The 8447-nt window shown below is 38.9% G+C and overlaps 1 long non-coding RNA gene across 1 annotated transcript; it reads right to left on the bottom strand.

Moving 5' to 3' along the window:
* Positions 1–4530: 4530 nt before the first annotated feature.
* On the bottom strand, positions 4531–7404 carry LOC120304599. The gene is made up of 4 exons (XR_005555765.1): positions 7297–7404; positions 6002–6230; positions 5285–5341; positions 4531–4824 (listed from the first exon to the last, which is right to left on the bottom strand). It is a non-coding gene; the product is annotated as an uncharacterized LOC120304599 (long non-coding RNA).
* Positions 7405–8447: the final 1043 nt, after the last annotated feature.

Raw genomic sequence — 8447 nt, 5'->3', positions numbered from 1 at the left:
AAGAGACCTTCATCCTGTAGTGGATAGACCATGGCTAAAATGATGATGATGATTCTGTAGAATGAGTTCCGTCATTTCATATGAATCCATATCTATCCAATCTGAATATGGATTAAAACTCTGGCAGGACAGGAGTGCTGTTTGTTTATTTATTATCTATTAATCACATTTTATGGCTGCCCATCACAGAAGTGATTCTGGGCGGTACTCAGTAATCAATAAAACAACAAATATAAAAAACAATAATTATAAATATATAAAAAGTTATATTAAAAATGAATGACGCTATAAAATTTACAGTCACACACAGAGAGGAAAAAGATCAACCCCAATGGAACCGTCTAAGAATGTCTACTGTTCCTTGGGAACCCCAGGCCTGATGACATACAGTAACGAGGTCTTGAAGGACTTCTGAAATGATAACAGGGATGGAGATAACCTGATTTGTGTGTGTGTGTGTGAGAGAGAGGGGGGGGGAGGGAGAAAATGTTCCATAGGGTGGGCAACATGGCAGAGAAAGATGCATACATCTGGATGTTTATATGTATCAATTTCTTTAGGATGTTTATCTACATACCTACATTTATCTGTAAACATCTATATTTTCCAGAATGATTTCCTATACTGTTAACTCTAGAGTCGACTGTGCTACTCCTGAAGCAGCAGGAGTTGGGAATTGAGAGTTTCTGGACTTGCAGCTCTTGCTTGAATAGCAGATGGAAGCCATGGCCAGTGAAACCCTAGCTCTACTTTGATTGGTGTACCAGTTATGGTACTATCTGGACCAGGTGGCCTTGATGATACTCACTCATTTATTGTTATTACAACCTACTGCCCTCTATAAAGGGTTGCCTTTGAGACAGATAACTCAGAGATACAATTGGTACAGAATGCAGTAACCCAACTGCTAGTAGGTAAAAGTCATTATTGTAACGTAATACCAATTTTTCATTTTTTAAAGAACAGAACAGAATAGCAATAGGATACTTTATTGGCCAAGTGTGATTGGACACACAAAGAATATGACTCTGGTGCATAAGCTCTTGGTGTACATTCAAAGCAACAGAGTAATAATAATCAAAATAATGATACCAATAAGATGAGGTAAAGATGAGAATAATAATAATAATAATAATAATAATAATAATAATAATAATAATAATAATAATTAGTCAATTGCAAAAGGCGGCCTTATTAGGAACTGCTTCCATCCTGCGACGATATCTGTAATACCATCAAACATCCACATCTGCCTATCCCAGGTCCTGGGTAAGGACTCGATAGGTAGACAAAATGCCAAATCCAGTCTGAACATCTGGCTGACTGTGCGATGATCCATAATAATAATAATAATGACTCGATAGGTAGACAAAATGCCAAATCCAGTCTGAACATCTGGCTGACTGTGCGATGATCCATAATAATAATAATAATAATACAGCCATTTAACCTGGGTCAATATAGTTATTATTAGTATATATTATTATATACTAATGATTAAGTATTCAGTAGAGTGATGGCAAGAGGGGAAAAAACCTGTCCCTATGTCTAATTGTTTTGGCCTGGAATGCCCTGTAGTGGTGTCTTGAGGGGAAGAGTTGACAGTGACAGGGTGACTCTCTCCCAATGTCAAAAAGCCGGCTAAGTAGCAGTCATTGTTTTGGGCTGGACGTTTCAGCGGGAAGAGCCTTCGTGGCGATGGCTGTTGGGAGAGGGTCGCCCTGTCATTGTCCCTGTTGGTTCCTCTCCCCACACAGGAGCTTTCAGGGTCCAGTGCAGAATGTCTAAGGAAAGGTCCTTCTCCCCAAACTCAGGCATGATTGGCAGCTTGCCAGCTCGGAGGCAAATAAAAGTCCCCAGGCTCGGAATGGTGTCTGTGTGTTTTCTGTATGTGTGGAACAATGACTCCCACTTAGCCTGCCTTTCACAGGGATGGGGAGGCGCTGGAAAGCAAGGTGAGGAAGCCTTTGGAGAAAGAGTGTGGGCTAATGGGAACTTTTGCCTCCCTTAAGCCGGGCCAGTTTTGGAAACCAAAGCAGAAGGCCCAGGCTCATGGCGAGTTGTCCCCATGGCGAGTTGGCTGGGGGGAGCGAGGTGTCCCACGGTGAGGTAGCTGTGGTGAGTTGGCCGCAGAGAGTTGTTCCATTCTACTGAGAGAACTCATGTACATTTGCAAGAGTCGATTGTCTTCACATGTCACCTTTAGGGTGATATGATCTTTGGCTTCTTTAAGTAAATCTACATCTTATGTTTCCACAACCCATCAAACTACCAAATAACCTTAGGGCTAAGGGTTCACCTAAAATGCGAAGGTAAAATGTGACTGGCTAAGTTGTGTCTCAGTGTGTTCAGCGAACCCTCTCAAGTCCTTCAAAAAAAGGTGACAGGAATTGCAATATTGATACATTTATGGAGCTCATGAATGTCAATAAATGAGTTTATGCAGCAGCTTACCTCTTTCTTAGATCTCTATTCAAAATGCAAAACTGAATGTGTTCTTTTACATTCAGAGCATGGGCCTTTCCATTTGTCTGGCAAAAGTCCCACCTGCTCAGAGGTTTGACACCATCTTGGATCAGGTTTCTCTGGATTACCCTGTCCATCTTCGGAACTGATTCCAACCCACTGTCTTAAGTACAGGTAGTCCTCCACTTATGACACAATTGAGCCCAAAATTTCTTTTGCTAAGCAGGACAGGTGGTAAAATGGAGCTAAACTCATTTAACAAATGCCGCACTTAACAACAGAAATTTTGGACTCAGTTGTGATCATAAGTCAAGGACTGCCTGTAATGGTCTTCCTCGTCCTTCCTTTAAATGCCTGGGAGTGAGTCTGAGAGCCGTGTCCTCACCTAATGGTGAGATAAAGCTCTTCCCCTTAAGTAAAACCAGGATTATCTTTCAATGAGAAAGCTGATCACAGCAAATAATATAAATTATCTACACAGATAGGCAGGAAAGTGCAACAGGAAGACCTAAAGATGCATAAATTTGCTTCAGCTACTCTTAATTTCTAATGGAACAGTGAACCAATTCATAAACAGCTGAGGGAATACTGAGATTAGACTCAACAAAATCTCTGTGAATTCCTCTTTATTAAGCTTTTCAGATAAATGAATGCCTAAGGCAGGGGCAGTGGGGGGGCAGACTAATGGGTCAACCTTATACAGTGCCCATAGAACTTCATTTGGGAGTGTTTGTGAATTTCTTTTTCTTTTTGTGTCTTTATTTTAGAAGAGTACTAAATTTGGGCAACATTGGGGTTTAATTGGTGTTATATATTTTTTTAAAAAAATTAAAAATATCCCAAATCTGTGAGACCACAACACCTCTCAAGATTTTGGATCTCTCATAGAAGCTCTTATAGATTGTCAGTTATTTTTCATTTTTGATTTTTTTTTATTTCTACAGGTGTCCTCGACTTAAAACAGTTCATTTAGTGGCCATTCAAAGTTACAATGGCACTGAATAAGGTGACACGGCCATTTTTCACAGTTACAACCATTGCAGCATCCCCATGGCCATGTGATCAAAATTTGGACACTTAGCAACTGATACAGCAAATGACCATTGCTGTATCCCAAAATCATGGGATCGCCTTTTTGCAATCTTCTGACAAACAAAGCCAATGGGGATGCTGGATAACCTTAGTAACAATTGGGTTACTAACTGAACAACTTCAGTGATCCACTTAACAAGAAATGTCATACAATGAGGCAAAACTCACTTAACAAATGTCTCACTTAACAATAGAAAATTTGGGCTCAGTTGTGTTCGTAAGTCAAGGACTACCTGTATTATGTTTATTTGAGTGGAATGGTAGCATAATGGTACCCATTGAAAAGGTATTGATCCCTGTGTTAAGTGGAAAACAATTCTATAACAGTGTGAAAGGCAAATATTGATAACATGGCACTCTGCAAGTTGATGCACTGGCAAATTCAGTGTAGGTTTTCTTTCCCAGAGGAAAGATATCTAAATCACAATTTGAAGGGCAGTGTGCTAGTTGTGGAGTGGTTATTCAATTCTTTTAGCAACTTCAGGTTCCATTTTGGCTTTTTTCCAAAGAGGGCTCTCCCTGTCCCCTTCTATGGAGCACAAGAAAAGAAATAGTCCAGTGCAACTTTTGCCTCATACACCATATGGACACAGCTGACTTCCTGGTTTTGTCTTTTCAGCTTATATTTTCATTTCATTATACTTTAAGAAAAAAAATTAAACACCTATATGTGGATTCTGAAGCAATTTAGGTAAAGACTTGTTTCTTCTGATTCAAAAACAATTATTTTTTATTTCACAATTTTTGTGTTCTAATCCAACCATTAATCTCTGGGTAGTGCCCAGTAAACAAAAGCAGGAAAAGAAATGGGAAAAATGCTTTCTAAGATAATTTTTAACAGAATAAACAACAGTTGCTCAACATTCATATTATGGGCCAAAGAATTATTCTTAAACTATGAGGGTTAAATGGACTGTATGGTTTCGGGAACAGAAATGAAACAGAACAATTTATTAATTTATACCAATCCAATTGTTTATTCATTCATAACACAGTATTCAAACGATCAAAATTATTTCTATAATTATGACAAAACAATGCCTATAAAGGTGGATACTGCCAGATGGAGAGACAGAAAGACTGATCATATTATTGGTGCAAGGAGGTGAACAACTCAGTTATAATAGCAAAGATAGGACTGTGGAACAGATCACAAACTGCTCATATACAAATTAAAGTCAATTCATTTCCAGGATACAATCTTCAGCACATGACTCTTATGTTCAAGGAGAAGCCCTGAATCTCATTGATAGGGAGCCAGAGTAACTGAGGAATGAAATCAAATAAGTTTGTAAGGATGGATACGAAAACAGGAGGAGTAGGACAAAGATGAAAATGTAGTGTGTGGAGACAAGATGTGTATTACAACACTCATTGTAAGCTTTCTTTAAAATCAAATGTTTACTTAACCAGACACTGATTTAAATTCTTTTCTGGCTTTGTAAAATAACATACTGAACTGTAAATGAATAGGCTGGGTTCATACAGTAAGAAATACACACACACACACACACACACATAACCCCTTAGATTAACATTAGAGAAGCTTAGCATGTTATGCAGGCTAATCTTTAGCCTGACATGGTCAAGTATGCTGTATGAATACAGCAATAGTAAGAATGTTGGGATGCCACAACCAAGTAATTTCTAAGAGCCAAAGGTCTGTCCATATATAAGGGGTATGACAAAAGACTAGAGCTGTGTGAAATTGTGACATGATCCTTACCTGTGGCAGTTGCAGTCCAGACTTAGATAATGTCATCCACAAATTCACACAACAGATCTGTCAGTGACAAACTTTCATTGTAAAGTGCATTATTTATATACATGGTTTTAAATACATTTTGTTCATTTTTATCAGATAACAGGGAATTTGCTTCTGATCTTTTTCTGGATTTGAGGGCTCCTGCAGCATACAAACTTTTTTCTGGAGCATGAAACTAGAAATGGCTGTGATGTGGAGGAATTGGCCAGACCATTATATGAGATAATTTAAAACTATTTAGTGGCTAGAAAACATTGTCTGAGCCATTCTGTGTTTTAACAAAGTCATACATTACTGGAATCTACAAACCACAATGGTTAAGATCATACAATAAACTAAACCATGTGGAAAGAAGCATTGGCTTAGTGCAATGTGTCCACAAAACAATTGAGAAGCAGATGGAGCACAGGAGAGTGCAAAGGGAAAGATGGATCGGCTGAAATAAATTTCAGAATATGGATGGATGAGTAACTTCTCTTGGCGTGTATGACAGCCCATACTTCCATCCTTACGTATAACATCGTCTTTGGGGGAAATATAGTACTCCTCTATTACAAAGGCATCAACTGATCAGAACCCTGAAGTTTCACTTCTGCAATTCCATTTCCTGAGGTCATGTTAAGTTTCATTCATTAATAAAAGCTTCCCAGTTTCTCTCAGGAAAAAAGCTTACCAGACCTTTATTAGGACAATCCAACGTGCTGGAATTCCTGAAATTGAATCTCCATTTGCACAAAAATTGATTTACATAAGACTTCCCGTTTCCAATCAGGCCGGAAATGACAGAGGAGCTTTGCAGTTTAGCACTTCTGCTTCCCAATAACAAAAAGGAAAGAGAGGTCCTTTGTGCTCTCTGGGCTTGCTTGTTTTCTTGCAGACGTTTCATTACTCAAACTAGGCAACCAAACTAGACAAAAAAAGAAAGAAAAGGGGTCAAAAGAAGTAAAGGACAAGGAAAAGATGGACTGAATGTGAGAAAGGACTCTCGATGTAAATTGTGTATTTTCACACTTTCATTCTTCAGCAAACTCTCTGGATCTCAATGCACCGATTATTCAAATTCTAAATTTGATTTGCTTGTGTATGAAAACCAAGGGATGTATTTTAGCCACCTAAATACAAATCCTACTAACTTGGGAATACATGGGATGGAATCACTTCCAGAACTCTGAGGAATGTGTAATTTGCAGCAGGTGGTTTGTTACAGATTTCAGGGGAAGAAAGCTGAAGACAAGATCCTGAATTTAAAAAAAGGTAATTTGTCAGTGTCGGCTCTTTCCCCGTGGGCTTCGTTGTTTTGTGCTCTACTTGCATATATGGCAGCTTGGTTTTAGGATAAAAGTAAAGCTAGCACTAAAATGTAGATCTTGGGAATGAGAGCATGATCTTCTGGAAAAAAAATTTCAAAATGTGTACATTAACAGCACAACTACAGAGTGCCCGATCCTACATAAACTGAAACAATCCATGTATCCCAATTCCATTGTCATAGTATCTTTTGCTTTATAAGAAAAAGAGTGGAGAAGATCCATTTTTCTGTGTCCCATTCTCTCCAATTATTACTTAATTAGATACAAGCAGAATTAAAAGAAAAAAAAATTAAAACACACATCACCCTAGCCTGGTGTTATGCACTGTCACCAGCTGAATTAACAATTGGAAGGTCAACATTTGCAAAAGTAAGGACAAAGCTTACAAGCTTTTGGATCCAGCTAGCAACAATGTGCACCTCAGGATAACTTTAAACAATTGCAATTAACAGGCTAAGACAAAGGATTAAAATTAAAAAATGAATCATGTGGCGCTTGCAGCTTGCTTGTAGAACAGCAGTAAGCCAATTTAATCCATTTTAATTCAGAGAAGGAGCAAAAACAAAAAACAAAAAAACCAACCCAACATCTCCTGGTGCAAATGAAATAGATTTGGGGAGGAGGGGGTCGAGTTCAGCTCCTGAGAAAGTGCGATACACTCACCTGTGACAATTTTTTTCGGGAATAATAAAGTAAGGGAAGTCTCTTAAGAACTCTGAGTGACTTCGCAAGGTCCCGAGAGATCAGGTGTCAGAGTTGTCTATCAGATGCCTGAAAAGAAAAAAAAGGAAGCATTAATGCACTGCTATTGTGAGACAGTTGTCATTGACTGATCAGGCTTTTTAAGCAAGCTTTCACAGTCAATGAAACCACCTGAATAGATGAAAGCCAGACAGCTCCTGACAAACAAGGGACTGTGGAATATTCATTGTGCATCTGTGAGGGAAAGATTAATGTATTAGAAATTAAAATGGGACCAGGACGTATGATCTTGCTCTAACACTTGGCCAGACCTGTGTCACCCATTGCTAGTGCCTGAAGTCGACAGACAATTCTGCCAGGGTAGCTGAGAATCATTAAGCGTCCTGCTATTGTGTGTGGTGAATAATAAAACTTTCCCCCATTCTTCGCCTGGAACCGACAATGAATAATTCGGGAGCTATTTGCAATGTTAACAGCACCTATCTTGCCCATCCATTCCTTTACGATAAGGAAATATGCATTTCAACAGTCTGTACAGATACTGATTCACAGGCATTTCAAAGGACACCTGTCACTCAAGTGAAGGACCTGTCAGTCTCCCCTGTGTGAGGGTGCCAAGAATATAGCCAAAAAAGATTATCTAGACTTTATTTCTTTTCCCTCCCACCCAACTCCGATTATAACATTGTTACATTTACCATCGACTGACAAGCGATATACATTCACAGTCATTAGGTATTTAAAACTGAAAAGGGAGGAGGGAGGAGAAGAAGGAGTCCTCTTCTTAGCCTGCTCAATCCCAGGGGTCTACAAGTACCAAACATACCATCAGAAAAGGGATCACGTCCATACTGGGTGTCATTTTACCATACATCAAGATCATTTAATCCATGGGTGAACACCAAAGGTGACAGTAGCCAAGCTGTATAATTCTGGAGGTCCGAACCTTAAAGGACTAAGGGGAAGGAAGAGGCAGTTCAAGAGGATGGCTCTTAAACTTCATTGACCTTGGCAAAGAGAATCAATGGAGTAGGAGGATGAGAGGAGATGAGAGAAAGAACAGCATCTATCAGGGAATCCTCTTTGCTATTATTGTCTTTCAACTAGAAGTT

This window comes from Crotalus tigris, unplaced genomic scaffold (genome assembly GCF_016545835.1).
Source record: "Crotalus tigris isolate CLP2741 ecotype Arizona unplaced genomic scaffold, ASM1654583v1 scf7180000017641.3106099, whole genome shotgun sequence".
NCBI lineage: Eukaryota > Metazoa > Chordata > Lepidosauria > Squamata > Viperidae > Crotalus > Crotalus tigris.
This window is presented reverse-complemented; position numbering and strand designations above follow the sequence as displayed.